Source organism: Gadus morhua, chromosome 5 (genome assembly GCF_902167405.1).
Source record: "Gadus morhua chromosome 5, gadMor3.0, whole genome shotgun sequence".
NCBI lineage: Eukaryota > Metazoa > Chordata > Actinopteri > Gadiformes > Gadidae > Gadus > Gadus morhua.
In genome coordinates this window covers 18,004,540-18,017,748 of record NC_044052.1, presented here as the reverse complement: position 1 = coordinate 18,017,748, position 13,209 = coordinate 18,004,540, and the positions used below count along the sequence as shown (strand labels likewise).

General features: G+C 44.1%; 2 long non-coding RNA genes across 2 annotated transcripts; both read left to right on the top strand.

The window, feature by feature from the left end:
• The first annotated feature begins 209 nt into the window (after positions 1-209).
• Positions 210-1,963, top strand: LOC115544152 (uncharacterized). Its single transcript, XR_003976813.1, has 2 exons — positions 210-425; positions 1,432-1,963. It is a non-coding gene; the product is annotated as an uncharacterized LOC115544152 (long non-coding RNA).
• A 3,461-nt stretch (positions 1,964-5,424) lies between these two features.
• LOC115544147 (uncharacterized) lies at positions 5,425-7,518 on the top strand. The gene is made up of 2 exons (XR_003976808.1): positions 5,425-6,455; positions 6,989-7,518. It is a non-coding gene; the product is annotated as an uncharacterized LOC115544147 (long non-coding RNA).
• The last annotated feature ends 5,691 nt before the right edge of the window (positions 7,519-13,209 follow it).

Here is a 13,209-nt window from a genome sequence, read left to right as displayed (position 1 = left end):
GGGGTCGTGGAACAAGCCCATACATCAAAGCGTGGCTTGAAAGCTGATTTACAACACACGAAAAGATAGGAAGAGGCAGGCAATAAAATGCATCACGCGACCCTCTAACGTTCACACTTTAAATGACCCAAAAGGAGAGCAGAAGGCAGTCAATATATGCATCACACAAAATAAGTTCATAGATAGACCAAAAACGTAACAACATGTAGATTTTCCATCACACAGCTCAGAGTCCTTCAGTGTTGAACTCAGGGGACTTTAAACCCTCTCAGAACCCCAGTTTCAGCTGAGCATGCAAAGCTTCCTCTATATGGAAATGACCTGTTTCCACTCATCAGACGGGGGGTGAGTGTGACTGCAGACATTCTTGGAGGACCGCTGTATCTCTTCTACATTCACACCATTGGAATAAAATTTGATTTGGTGTAAACAATTGGAATTGGAATCTATAACATTTTTTCTTGTTAATTCGATTTTGGTTTGTATGAAATTCATTAATTTTCAAAATTGTGCATAAAAAAGTTACTCATTACAGCGGAACCTAAAATGTTATAATAAATAAAAACATATAATTTTTTGGAATCAAATGCATGTTTATTACTTCCATTCTTTCATTTTGAAAGCTCTCACAAGTTCAATTTGTGGACTGGTTTGGCTCGTTTATTTGTTCTGTTTGATTGTGAGACTCCAAAGATTGTTTTAAAATGTTATATATTTTTTTTATTCTACTAATTCGATCTAAAGTAGAAAAAACAATAGCTGTAGAGAGTAAAATGTTGAATAATTAAAAGATTTCTGTGAAAAGCAAGTGTTAGTGTGTCAGTGAGATGAGTTTTTAATGGGCTGGAGGTTTTTGTACAGCCTCTTGATGCGTTTGTATCACTGTGGTTGACTTTTGGTGGAGGCACCCAACTCATCGTTGATTGTAAGTACAAGGACACTTTTCTTTGCTTGGAATATTTAACTTTCTTTCCATTTATTTAAGCTTGATAATCTTTATATTTTTCACTTTGCTATTGTTTTAATTTCTTGTAGTTTTTTCAGAAAAAAAGCTGAGGACAAAGTGTAAATATATTGTGGTACCGAGTTCTGTCTTTTAAATTACACTGAATATGTTGCATGTGTTCTACAATATAATGCATTTCATGACAGACTTAATTATTGCTGTGGCATTATTTAATTGTCACATTTAAGTTAGAAGAAATTTAAACTTGTGCAAAGTCGATAAATGTTAACCCAATAAATTGTTGGATTTTGAAGTTAAATAGGAACATGTAATTACTGGTTTAATGAAGAACTTTTAAGAAAAATGGTTCCCTTCCTCTTTAATGTCACCAACTGCTGGTGAACAGGAAGCTGTCCCTTCCCTCTGTGCTCCTATGAGGCTGATGTTAACTGAGCCTGTTGTCCACTCCTCTCTCTCTCTTCCAGTGGGAGTGGTGCAGCCCACGCTGAGCGTCCTCCCTCCCTCCAGAGTGGAGCTGGAGCAGGGCAGTGCTACACTAGTGTGTGTGGCCAGTGGGGGCTTCCCCTCAGACTGGAAGCTTGGCTGGAAGGTGGGGGGCAGCAGCAGGTCTGGGGGGGTGTCAGATAGCCTGGGGGTCCCGGGGAAAGATGGCCACTACAGCTGGAGCAGCACCTTGACCCTCCCTGCAGACCAGTGGAGGAAGGCGGGCTCAGTGAGCTGTGAGGCCAGTAAGAATGGCCAGACGCAGCCTGTCACTCAAACCCTGAATCCTGGAGAGTGTTCAGAGTAGAGAGGCTCCAGCATGGAGGTACTGGAGGATACAGATCTCCTCTGACACGTCTGCTCTAAGACTCTCTGTCTCAGGTGGCCCAGCAGCTTTTGTTGATTTACATTAATATAACTTGTGTTTGATTCATTAACATGATGCTCTCTGGATTTTACCCGTTGCTTGTGTTGGTCGCTTGTTGAACATTTAATAAAGATTTAAAGAATAAATTCTTTCTTGTCATCATTAACTATCGTTTATCTTCTGCATTTTCGAATTAATGTGGCTTCTAATGAGCAAATACAACCTCTGCCATCTTCATCAAACAAATTGACCCACCATTTTGAAAGAAGTTGGTGTGTATCTTTGAATGAGCAAAGTGTTGGTTTCGGGATGTCGTTGTAAAGTGTGTTCCCTGTATTCAGTGGACCAGTGTCAGTCATAGAGCCACTGCTGCTCACTGTCAGACTGACTTCTGTCACTTAATATAATAATAGTTCAGAGAGATGTCCAGGTTTCTGCAGACACCAACTTAGAAACATGTAAAAGTAAGTCTCAAAAGACATTCAGGTTCTCCCACCCAGACATAAGAACCCTAGCAGGATGACTGGGGGAAACAGTAACACATTCATAATGTCCGTCTATGAGTCAGATCAAACCGACGTCGCAAAAAAATGTGTATCATTAAACGTATTCTGTGAGCAGTGAACTGTAGCTAGTCAAATGATGTCCATTTTTAGCTGATGTGCACCTGTGTCTCATGAGCGGCAGAAAGTCAGTGGAAATATAGGGCTGAGGTTTTCAAGGAGTCTCTGGAGATTCCAGTGAAAGCAGTATGTGCGCATTTCTCCATACCAGCTCAATGGCGCCCTCTAATGTCCGAACAACGCCATTACGATAAAGACTGGTTCCATGAACTCCACTATCTTCAGGTTTTGGGGTGGGGGGGTAAAGCAGTCGGTGGTCTGAGGGACAGAGATTCTGGGAGGGGGAGTAGGGTCTGAGGAGCTGTGAGAGGAGCGGGGGCTAGAGGGACTGGGGGGTGAGGAGGAGGAGGAGGAGGAGGAGGAGGAGGAGGAGGAGGTGCTACAGGACCTTAATGGGAGCCGGTGGAGTTGGATGGGGGGGGGGGGGGGGGGGGGGGATTGGTATACTGGAGCCAATCCATGGCTCTGTGGGGACCCCCCAGTGGGACTCCTTGACCCCCGTCCAGAGGGGAGGTGATGAAGGCGTGGATGAGGGTCTCTACAACGGGGGCAGTGAGGGACGGCCCCAGTCTGGACATGTTTCTGAGGGGGTCCAATGCCTATCTGTTGATGGACTCCATGTGGGGAACCAGTGATAGGGATGAGTCTGGGACCCCCCCAGGTTGGGGACTGGAGAGAAGGGGCAGACGGAGCAGCCGTCCAAGGAAGGACCGGATCCCCGACCTTCTGGGGCCTTGGGGGCCCCAACCAGAACTCTGTCTTCTTACTGCTGAGGTGTGACTGGGGGGGGGGGTGATGTAATGCATGGACGTTGAGGTTGTAGTTGCATTCAATATGTTGACGTTTGAGTTGTATGCAAAGTATTGTAGTTGATGTAGTACTTGTATGTTATATATTGTGGTTGAGGTAGTAGTTGTGTGTTTAATAATACTGAGGAATATAATGCTGGCTCTTGGTTGAGGCCCCTGGTTAGAGCCAGCTCTGTGCTCAGCGCTCTGTGTCAGAGTCTCTTCCCCCTCAGCAGCTGCAGCAGGTTCCTGCTGTAACAGCTCAGTGTCTACGCAGTGTGACTGAGGGAGGTTTTTGTACGGCTCTCAATCACTGTGTGAACACCCAGACACTGTTAAGATTGTGTTCACTCTGACAGTGATAAACTGCTGCATCTTCACGCTGGGCGCCGTTGATGGTCAGAGAGAAGTCAGTGCTGCTTCCACTGCCACTAAACCGAGCTGGTGTTGGTGATACACGTTGGTTTGCAAATTTTATGAAGAGCTTGGGGGCTTCTCCAGGTTTCTGTTGGTACCAGTGTAGAAACTGACCACGGCTATCTCTGTAAACCGCTGGGTTGGTTTTACAGGTCAGAGTGACTGTGGATCCTGGAGTAAAGGACACTACTGGTGTCTGAGTCACAGTCACCTGACTGCTGGTTCCTGTAGAAAACAAACAAACCAAACATTGAGTATTCCAATAGAAAACACAAACAAACAGAGAAGGGGGGTCCACATTTTGACCGAGTGGAAAGAACCAACCTGTTAAGGATCCACAGACCACTGTCCAGAAAAGGAGGGTGAGGTGATTCATGGTTGCCACGGCTTCTGGGATGTTGAGTGACAGCTCAGAGTCCTGCAGTGTTGAACTCAGAGGACTTTAAACCCTCTCAGAACCCCAGTTTCAGCTGAGCATGCAAAGCTTCCTCTATATGGAAATGACCTGTTTCCACTCATCAGACTGGGGGTGAGAGTGACTGCAGACATTCTGGGAGGACCGCTGTATCTCTTCTACATTCACACTTTTGGAATACAAATTCAGATTTACTGGAAACTATTGGAATTTATAATGTATAACATTTTATCTGGTTGAGGTCGATCTTGGTTTGTATGAAATCCTTTGACTTTCTAATTGAGGGATATTATTACCTAAAACCAGAATAATAGATAAAAACATATTGTTCTGTTTATAATAAATGCATGATTATAACATTGGCTTGAAGGTTTTTTATTCGGTCAAATATTTAGACTTGTGTTAAAACAATGAACCTTTTGTAATTTTGCGTTTAATAATGTTATGAAAATAAATAATTACATTTATTTCATTAAATCTTTTCAAACAAATAATGTATATTGATTATAATATTTCCAGTGAAACAAATATCGACTTATTCATCCATTCTAGTGAAAAGCCAGTGTTTGTGTGTCAGTGAGATGAGTCTTTAATGTGCGGGAGTTTCAGGCAGCTCTAAAAAATGCAGATGGATCCAGCGTTGAGGATCTCGAGTTCCACAGAGTGGGGGCAGCCACCCTAAAGGCTCTGTCCATAGCTGAAGTCCCTAACCCGGGGTGGGGGGGTGGGGGGGTAAAGCAGTCCGTGGTCTGAGGGACGGAGATTCTGGGAGGGGGAGTAGGGTCTGAGGAGCTGTGAGAGGAGCGGGGGCTAGAGGGACTGGGGGGTGAGGAGGAGGAGGAGGAGGAGGAGGAGGAGGAGGAGGAGGAGGAGGAGGAGGAGGTGGAGGAGGAGGAGGAGGAGGAGGAGGAGGAGGAGGAGGAGGAGGAGGAGGTGCTACAGTACCTTAATGGGAGCCGGTGGAGGTGGATGAGGGGGGGGGGATTGGTACACTGGAGCTGATCCAGGGCTCTGTGGGGACCCCCCAGTGTGACTCCGTGGATGAAGGCGTGGATGAGGGTCTCTACCACGGGGGCAGTGAGGGACGGCCCCAGTCTGGACATGTTTCTGAGGGGGTCCAATGCCTATCTGTTGAAGGACTCCATGTGGGGAACCAGTGATAGGGATGAGTCTGGGACCCCCCCAGGTTGGGGACTGGAGAGAAGGGGCAGACGGAGCAGCCGTCCATGGAAGGACCAGATCCCCGACCTTCTGGGGCCTGGGGGGCCCCAACCAGGACTCTGTCTTCTTACTGTTGAGTTGGAGGAGGTTGGCAGACATGAAGAGTGACAGGGGGGGGGGGGGGGGGGGGGGGGGGGCTGATGTAATATGATGAAGTTGAGGTTGTAGTTGTATTCAACATGTTGAAGTATTAGTTGTATGTAATACGTGGTAGTTGAGGTACTAGTTGTATATGGTAGTTGAGGTAGTGGTTGTATTTAATATTTGGTAGTTGAGGTTGTACTTGTATGTTTAATAATGCTGAGGAATCTAATGCTGGCTCTTGGTGGAGGCCCCTGGTTAGAGCCAGCTCTGTGCTCAGCGCTCTGTGTCAGAGTCTCTTCCCCCTCAGCAGCTGCAGCAGGTTCCTGCTGTAACAGCTCAGTCTACGCAGTGTGACTGAGGGAGGTTTTTGTACGGCTCTCAAACACTGTGTGAACACACTGCCACTATGGCGACTCTGACAGTGATAAACTGCTGCATCTTCACGCTGGGCACCGTTGATGGCCAGAGATGCAAAGCTTCCTCTATATGGAAATGACCTGTTTCCACTCATCAGACGGGGGGTGAGAGTGACTGCAGACCTTCTGGGAGGACCGCTGTATCTCTTTAACGTCCACACTTTTGGAATACGAAATTTGATTTGGTGTAAATAATTGGAATTGCAATCTATAGCATTTTTTCTGGTTAATTTGATCTTGGTTTGTATGAAATTCATTAATTTTCTAAATTGTGTATAAAAAAAGTTACTCATTACATCGCAACCAAAAATGCTTTAATTAATCGTAACATATTCTTTATTTTTATTAAATGCATGTTTATTACATCCATTCTTTCATTTTAAAAGTTTTTTGTGGACTGGTTTGGCTTGTTTAATCGTTTTTTGTGAGGCTCCAAAGATTGTTTTAAAATAAATGTAAAATCGTTTCCTTATATTAATTCAATCTAAAGCAGAAAACATTAGCTGCAGTGTAGCCCGTCAAATAATGAATAATTCATCGATTTTTGAGAAAAGCCAGTGTTTTTGTGGCAGTGATATGAGTCTTTAAAGTGAGGGAGGTTTTTGTACAGCCTCTTAATGCGTTTGCATCACTGTGGAGGACTTTTGGTGGAGGCACCAAACTCATCGTTGACAGTAAGTACAAGGACACTTTTCTTTGACAGGAAGATTCTACTTTCTTTCCATTTAATTAAGCAAGATAATCTTCATAATTTAACTTTTCCATTGTTTTATTTTCTTGTAGTTTTTTCGAAAGATACGTTGAGGAAAAAGTGTAAATACATTGTTGTACAGAGTTCTGTATTTTAAATTACACTGAATACGTTACATATGTTCTACAATATAATGCATTTTATTGAAGACTTCAGTATTGCTGTGGCCTTATTCATTTATTGAATTGGCAAATGAGTCACATTTAAGTTTAAAGAAATTCAAACTTTTGTAACGTTGATGAATGTTAATCTAATAAAATGCTACATTTTGGATTTCAATCATTTGAAATATAAACATGTAATTACTGGTTTAATGAAGATTTTTTTAAAAAAATGGTTCCCTTCCTCTTTTATGTCACCAACTGCTGGTGAACAGGAAGCTGTCCCTTCCCTCTGTGCTCCTATGAGGGCTGATGTTAACTGAGCCTGTTGTCCACTCCTCTCTCTCTCTTCCAGTGGGAGTGGTGCAGCCCACGCTGAGCGTCCTCCCTCCCTCCAGAGTGGAGCTGGAGCAGGGCAGTGCTACACTAGTGTGTGTGGCCAGTGGGGGCTTCCCCTCAGACTGGAAGCTTGGCTGGAAGGTGGGGGGCAGCAGCAGGTCTGGGGGGGTGTCCGATAGCCTGGGGGTCCTGGGGAAAGATGGCCACTACAGCTGGAGCAGCACCTTGACCCTCCCTGCAGACCAGTGGAGGAAGGCGGGCTCAGTGAGCTGTGAGGCCAGTAAGAATGGCCAGACGCAGCCTGTCACCCAAACTCTGAATCCTGGAGAGTGTTCACAGTAGAGAGGCTCCAGCATTGAAGTACTGGAGAACACAGATCTCCTCTGACACGTCTGCTTTATGTCTCTCTGTCTGAGGTGGCACTGCAGCTTTTGGATGAATTACATTAATATAACTTGTGTTTGATTCATTAATATTATGCTCTCTGGTTTTATCCCCTTGCTTTGTCACATGTTGAACATGTAATAAAGACGTAAATAATAAATTCTTTCTTGTCATCCTTTACTTTCGTATATCTTCTATATTTTCGAATTAATTCTAATGAGCCGCTGCCATCTTCATCACTTATTTCCCCACCATTTTGAAAAAAGGATTAAGGCTATGGTGTGTATCTCTGAATAAGCAAAGTGTTGGTTGTGGGGATTACCTTGGAAAGTGTGTTCACTGTATTCAGTGGACCAGTGTCAGTCATAGAGCCACTGCTGCTGAAATGACCCATGTCTGCCTTTCTGTCACTTCATATAATTTCAGAGGGATTTCAAGGTGTCTGCAGATACAAACTCAGAAACATGTAAATTACGTCTCAAAAGACATTCAGTATCCCTCACCAAGACATAAGAACCCTAGCATGCTGAGTGTTGGAAATAGTAACATATTAATATTGTCTGCCTAATGAGTCAAAGACCAAACCGACAATGCTAAAAGATGTGTTTCTTTAAACGTATTCTTTCAGCAGTGAGCTGTAGCTATTCAAATGATATCCAGTTTAGTTCAGCAGATGTGCACCTGTGTCTCTTGAGTCACAGAAAGTCAGAGTAAATGTAGGGCTGAGGTTTTCAGAACAGTCTCTGGAGACTCCAGTGAAAGCAGCAAGTGTGCACGTCGCCATACCTGCTCAATGACCCCCTCTAGTGTATAACCAACGCCATTGCAATAAATACTGATTCAATAAACTCCACTCTGTTCACCTCTTTAACAATAATTAAAATATTCCTGGGTAGTATACTTTTGTTTCATCAGGATTTACCCTTGGTTCATAGAAAAATCACGTAAATCTCATTTTAAATCTCCTTATTTAATGTGTGCTCTCTGACTGGACAGCAAAATGACACTGGGAAGCTATGGGGACAAATGGGTTTGGATCGTATTTATAATGGTTCTACGTATGGTTTGTAACCCTGGTCAGAGTCCAGTTTACTGTTGGGTATGCTAACCCTATGCTAACCCTGGTCAGAGTCCAGTTTACTGTTGGGTATGCTAACCCTATGCTAACCCTGGTTGGAGTCAGGTTTATTATTCATATATTGGTTCATGTCTCGTGGGGGGAGAAGGCTTCGGCTTGGGATCCTCCCCCCCTCTCTCTGGAGTTGGGGGGGGGGGGGGGAGTGTGTGTGGCCGATGGCTGGTTGAAGCAGCCTCACCTGGCCTGAGTCAGGCTGATTGGACACTGGGGCTGAGACGGCTGCACACCTGTGGTGAACCAGTAATTAAGGCACACAGGTTAAACTAGCCGACCACACACACACACACACACACACACACACACACTCTGGGCAGAGCTCTGTCACGTCTGTATTCACCTCCCGCTCAACTTGTATCGTCGTGACAACTCTCAAATGAAGGGCTTTACAACATCTAGCTGTGTGTTGGTGTCGGAGGAGACCAGCAACGCAGTAGTTGTAAATAATATGTTGTAGTTGTGGTAGTAGTTTTATCTAATATGTTGTAGTTAAGGTAGTAGTTGTACGTAATACGTGGTAGTTGAGGTAGTCGTTTTTTCTAATATCTTGTAGTTGAGGTAGTAGTTGTATGCAATGCGTGGTAGTTGAAGTGGTAGTTGTATGTAAAATCTTGTAGTTGAGGTAGTACTTGTATGTTTAATAATGCTGAGGGATATAATGCTGGCTCTTGGTGGAGCCCCCTGGTTAGAGCCAGCTCTGTGCTCAGCGCTCTGTGTCAGAGTCTCTTCCCCCTCAGCAGCTGCAGCAGGTTCCTGCTGTAACAGCTCAGTGTCTACGCAGTGTGACTGAGGGAGGTTTTTGTACGGCTCTCAATCACTGTGTGAACACCCAGACACTGTTAGGATAGTGGAGACTCTGACAGTGATAAACTGCTGCATCTTCACGCTGGGCGCCGGTGATGGTCAGAGAGAAGTCAGTGCTGCTTCCACTGCCACTAAACCGAGCTGGTGTTGGTGATACAAGTTGGTTTGCATATTTTATGATGGGCTTGGGGGCTTCTCCAGGTTTCTGTTGGTACCAGAACATACCCTCATCTCCATCACTATATGTGTAAACCGCTGGGTTTGTTTTACAGGTGAGAGTGACTGTGGATCCTGGATTAACGGACACTACTGGTGTCTGAGTCACAGTCACCTGACTGCTGGTTCCTGTAGAAAACAAACAAACCAAACATTGAATTATCCAATAGAAAACACAAGCAAACAGAGAAGGGTGGTCCACATTTTGACTGAGTGGAATGAACCAACCTGTTAAGGATCCACAGACCACTGTCCAGAAAAGGAGGGTGAGGTGATTCATGGTTGCCATGGTTTCTGGGGTGTTGAGTGACAGCTCTGAGTCCTGCAGTGTTGAACTCAGAGGACTTTAAACCCTCTCAGAACCCCAGTTTCAGCTGAGCATGCAAAGCTTCCTCTATATGGAAATGACCTGTTTCCACTCATCAGACTGGGGGTGAGAGTGACTGCAGACATTCTGGGAGGACCGCTGTATCTCTTTAACGTCCACACTTTTGGAATACGAAATTTGATTTGGTGTAAATAATTGGAATTGCAATCTATAGCATTTTTTCTGGTTAATTTGATCTTGGTTTGTATGAAATTCATTAATTTTCTAAATTGTGTATAAAAAAAGTTACTCAATACATCGCAACCAAAAATGCTTTAATTAATCGTAACATATTCTTTATTTTTATTAAATGCATGTTTATTACATCCGTTCTTTCATTTTAAAAGTTTTTTGTGGACTGGTTTGGCTTGTTTAATCGTTTTTTGTGAGGCTCCAAAGATTGTTTTAAAATAAATGTAAAATCGTTTCCTTATATTAATTCAATCTAAAGCAGAAAACCTTAGCTGCAGTGTAGCCCGTCAAATAATGAATAATTCATCGATTTTTGTGAGAAGCCAGTGTTTGTGTGTCAGTGAAATGAGTGTTTAATGTGCGGGAGGTTTTTGTACAGCCTCTTAATGCGTTTGTATCACTGTGGTGGACTTTTGGTGGAGGCACCAAACTCATCGTTAACTGTAAGTACAAGGACACTTTTCTTTGCCTGGCATATTTAACTTTCTCTAAATATAATTAAGCGTGATGATCTTATCTTTTGGAACTTTCTATATTTTTAATTTCTGGTCGTTTTTTTTTAAAGATAAGCTGAGGACAAAGTGTAAATATATTGTGGTACAGAGTTCTGTCTTTTAAATTACACTGCATATGTTACATATTTTGTACAATATAATGTATTTCATGAAAGACCTCATTCTGGTGAACAGGAAGCTGTCCCTTCCCTCTGTGCTCCTATGAGGGCTGATGTTAACTGAGCCTGTTGTCCACTCCTCTCTCTCTCTTCCAGTGGGAGTGGTGCAGCCCACGCTGAGCGTCCTCCCTCCCTCCAGAGTGGAGCTGGAGCAGGGCAGTGCTACACTATTGTGTGTGGCCAGTGGGGGCTTCCCCTCAGACTGGAAGCTTGGCTGGAAGGTGGGGGGCAGCAGCAGGTCTGGGGGGGGTGTCAGATAGCCTGGGGGTCCAGGGGAAAGATGGCCACTACAGCTGGAGCAGCACCTTGACCCTCCCTGCAGACCAGTGGAGGAAGGCGGGCTCAGTGAGCTGTGAGGCCAGTAACTGTCCGTCCACACCAGAAGCGAATTGAGCGACCAAATCGCCGGAAGTCATTCACTTTCTATGGGCAAGAGCGACCAAAGCGACCAAAGCGACCAACGCTACCAGCGGCCAAAGTTGAGCGACCAGAGCGTCAAAAAGAAGTTGAAAACTTTTTAACTTTATGCAAATGACTATTATTCGCTTCAGCGACCAAACACTGACAGCCAATCGGAATGTAGACGCTCTTCGCTTGCGTGGATCCCAGGGAACATCGGCAGGCACTTTGGTTCCTACCTACCTTTATTCACTCACTGAACAAAATGTCGGCTGAAGTATTAATCGCGGCTGTAACTGGGCACCCGGTGTTGTACGACCCAACCCTTTTTCAGTTCAGAGATCGAAACGCCATAGTGGTTTGGATATCAAGTGATGATAAGCGGGAGTATTTATAGGCTACATCTAGAACGTTCGTATTTAAGCGGGAATCATTATAATTTGCTCTCCATGCCACGAATCTAACCAACCAATCGCGTGTAGCATGCTTTAAACAAAACCAAAAAAGTTTTTGAAATCGTCACATAAACAAACTAATCGACAAGACGAGGCTCACACCTCAGGCTCCGTGAATAGTGGGGAATAGAGGGATAAAAGACAAGAGATATATCCCTTGTCATTTATCCCTCTATCCCCCACTATTCACGGAGCCTGAGGTGAATAATTTTTAATTAAATAGTCTAGATAGATAGTCAAGTCTTTATTAATACCAAACGACACAAATCGTCGGGAATCCATTTAGGTGGTTCGTCCCACACAGGACATAGCCTACAAGACCTCACAGAACAAGTCTGACTGGACATACACACAATACATCACATTAAAACTAGACACGCGTTGATAGATAGATAGACAGAAAGGCCTAGATAGATCGATATATTCCATTATTTGCCTTGCGGAGCCAACCAGTCCTGTGCACGTATGCAAATTAGCCATGTGCGCTAATGTCTATTTGTTTTGAATGCGACGAATGAGTGCAGATCATGATTTGCAGATCCAGATCAGTGAAACATATTTTAACTACTACAGCACGCAGGGTTTTTTGTTCTCGGTTGTAATTAGCCTACATTTTAGGATTTTTTGTATATTGGGGGGAATCACTGTCCTACTTGTTGTCGAAGCACTTTATCGAACAAGCAAAACCGTCTCGGCAATATGGCCAAGGTCGTGTATGGGAGGGTTCACTATTTGATATGGCTGTCTGTAGGGCCTACTAAACGCATACGGCTCCTTTAAATGCGTCTGCATAATTGAATTGTACGTCATGAGCGATTTGAGCGACCAAAGCGAACAGAAAAATTCGCAGCGAAACTTTGTGAGCGACCAAAGCGTCTTTGACGCTATGGTCGCTCCTGGTGTGGACGTACAGTAATTGAATTGTACGTCATGAGCGACTTGAGCGACCAAAGCGAACAGAAAAATTCGCAGCGAAACTTTGTGAGCGACCAAAGCGTCTTTGACGCTATGGTCGCTCCTGGTGTGGACGTACAGTAAGAATGGCCAGACGCAGCCTGTCACTCAAACCCTGAATCCTGACCAGTGTTCTGAGTAGAGAGGCTCCAGCATGGAGGTACTGGAGAACACAGATCTCCTCTGACACGTCTGCTCTAAGACTCTCTGTCTCAGGTGGCCCAGCAGCTTTTGATGATTTACATTAATATAACACGTCTTTGATTCATTAACATGATGCTCTCTGGATTTTACCCCATGCTTGTGTTGGTCACTTGTTGAACATTTAATAAAGATTTAAAGAATAAATTCTTTCTTGTCATCATTAACTATTGTTTATCTTCTGCATTTTCGAATTAATGTGGCTTCTAATGAGCAAATAAAACCTCTGCCATCTTCATTAAACAAATTGACCCACCATTTTGAAAGAAGTCGGTGTGTATCTCTGAATGATAGAAGTGTTGGTTGTGGGGATGTGGTAAAGTGTGTTCACTGTATTCAGTGGACCAGTGTCAGTCATAGAGCCACTGCTGCTCACTGTCAGACTGACTTCTGTCACTTCATATAATAATACTTCAGAGAGATGTCCAGGATTCTTCAGATACCATCTTAGAAACAT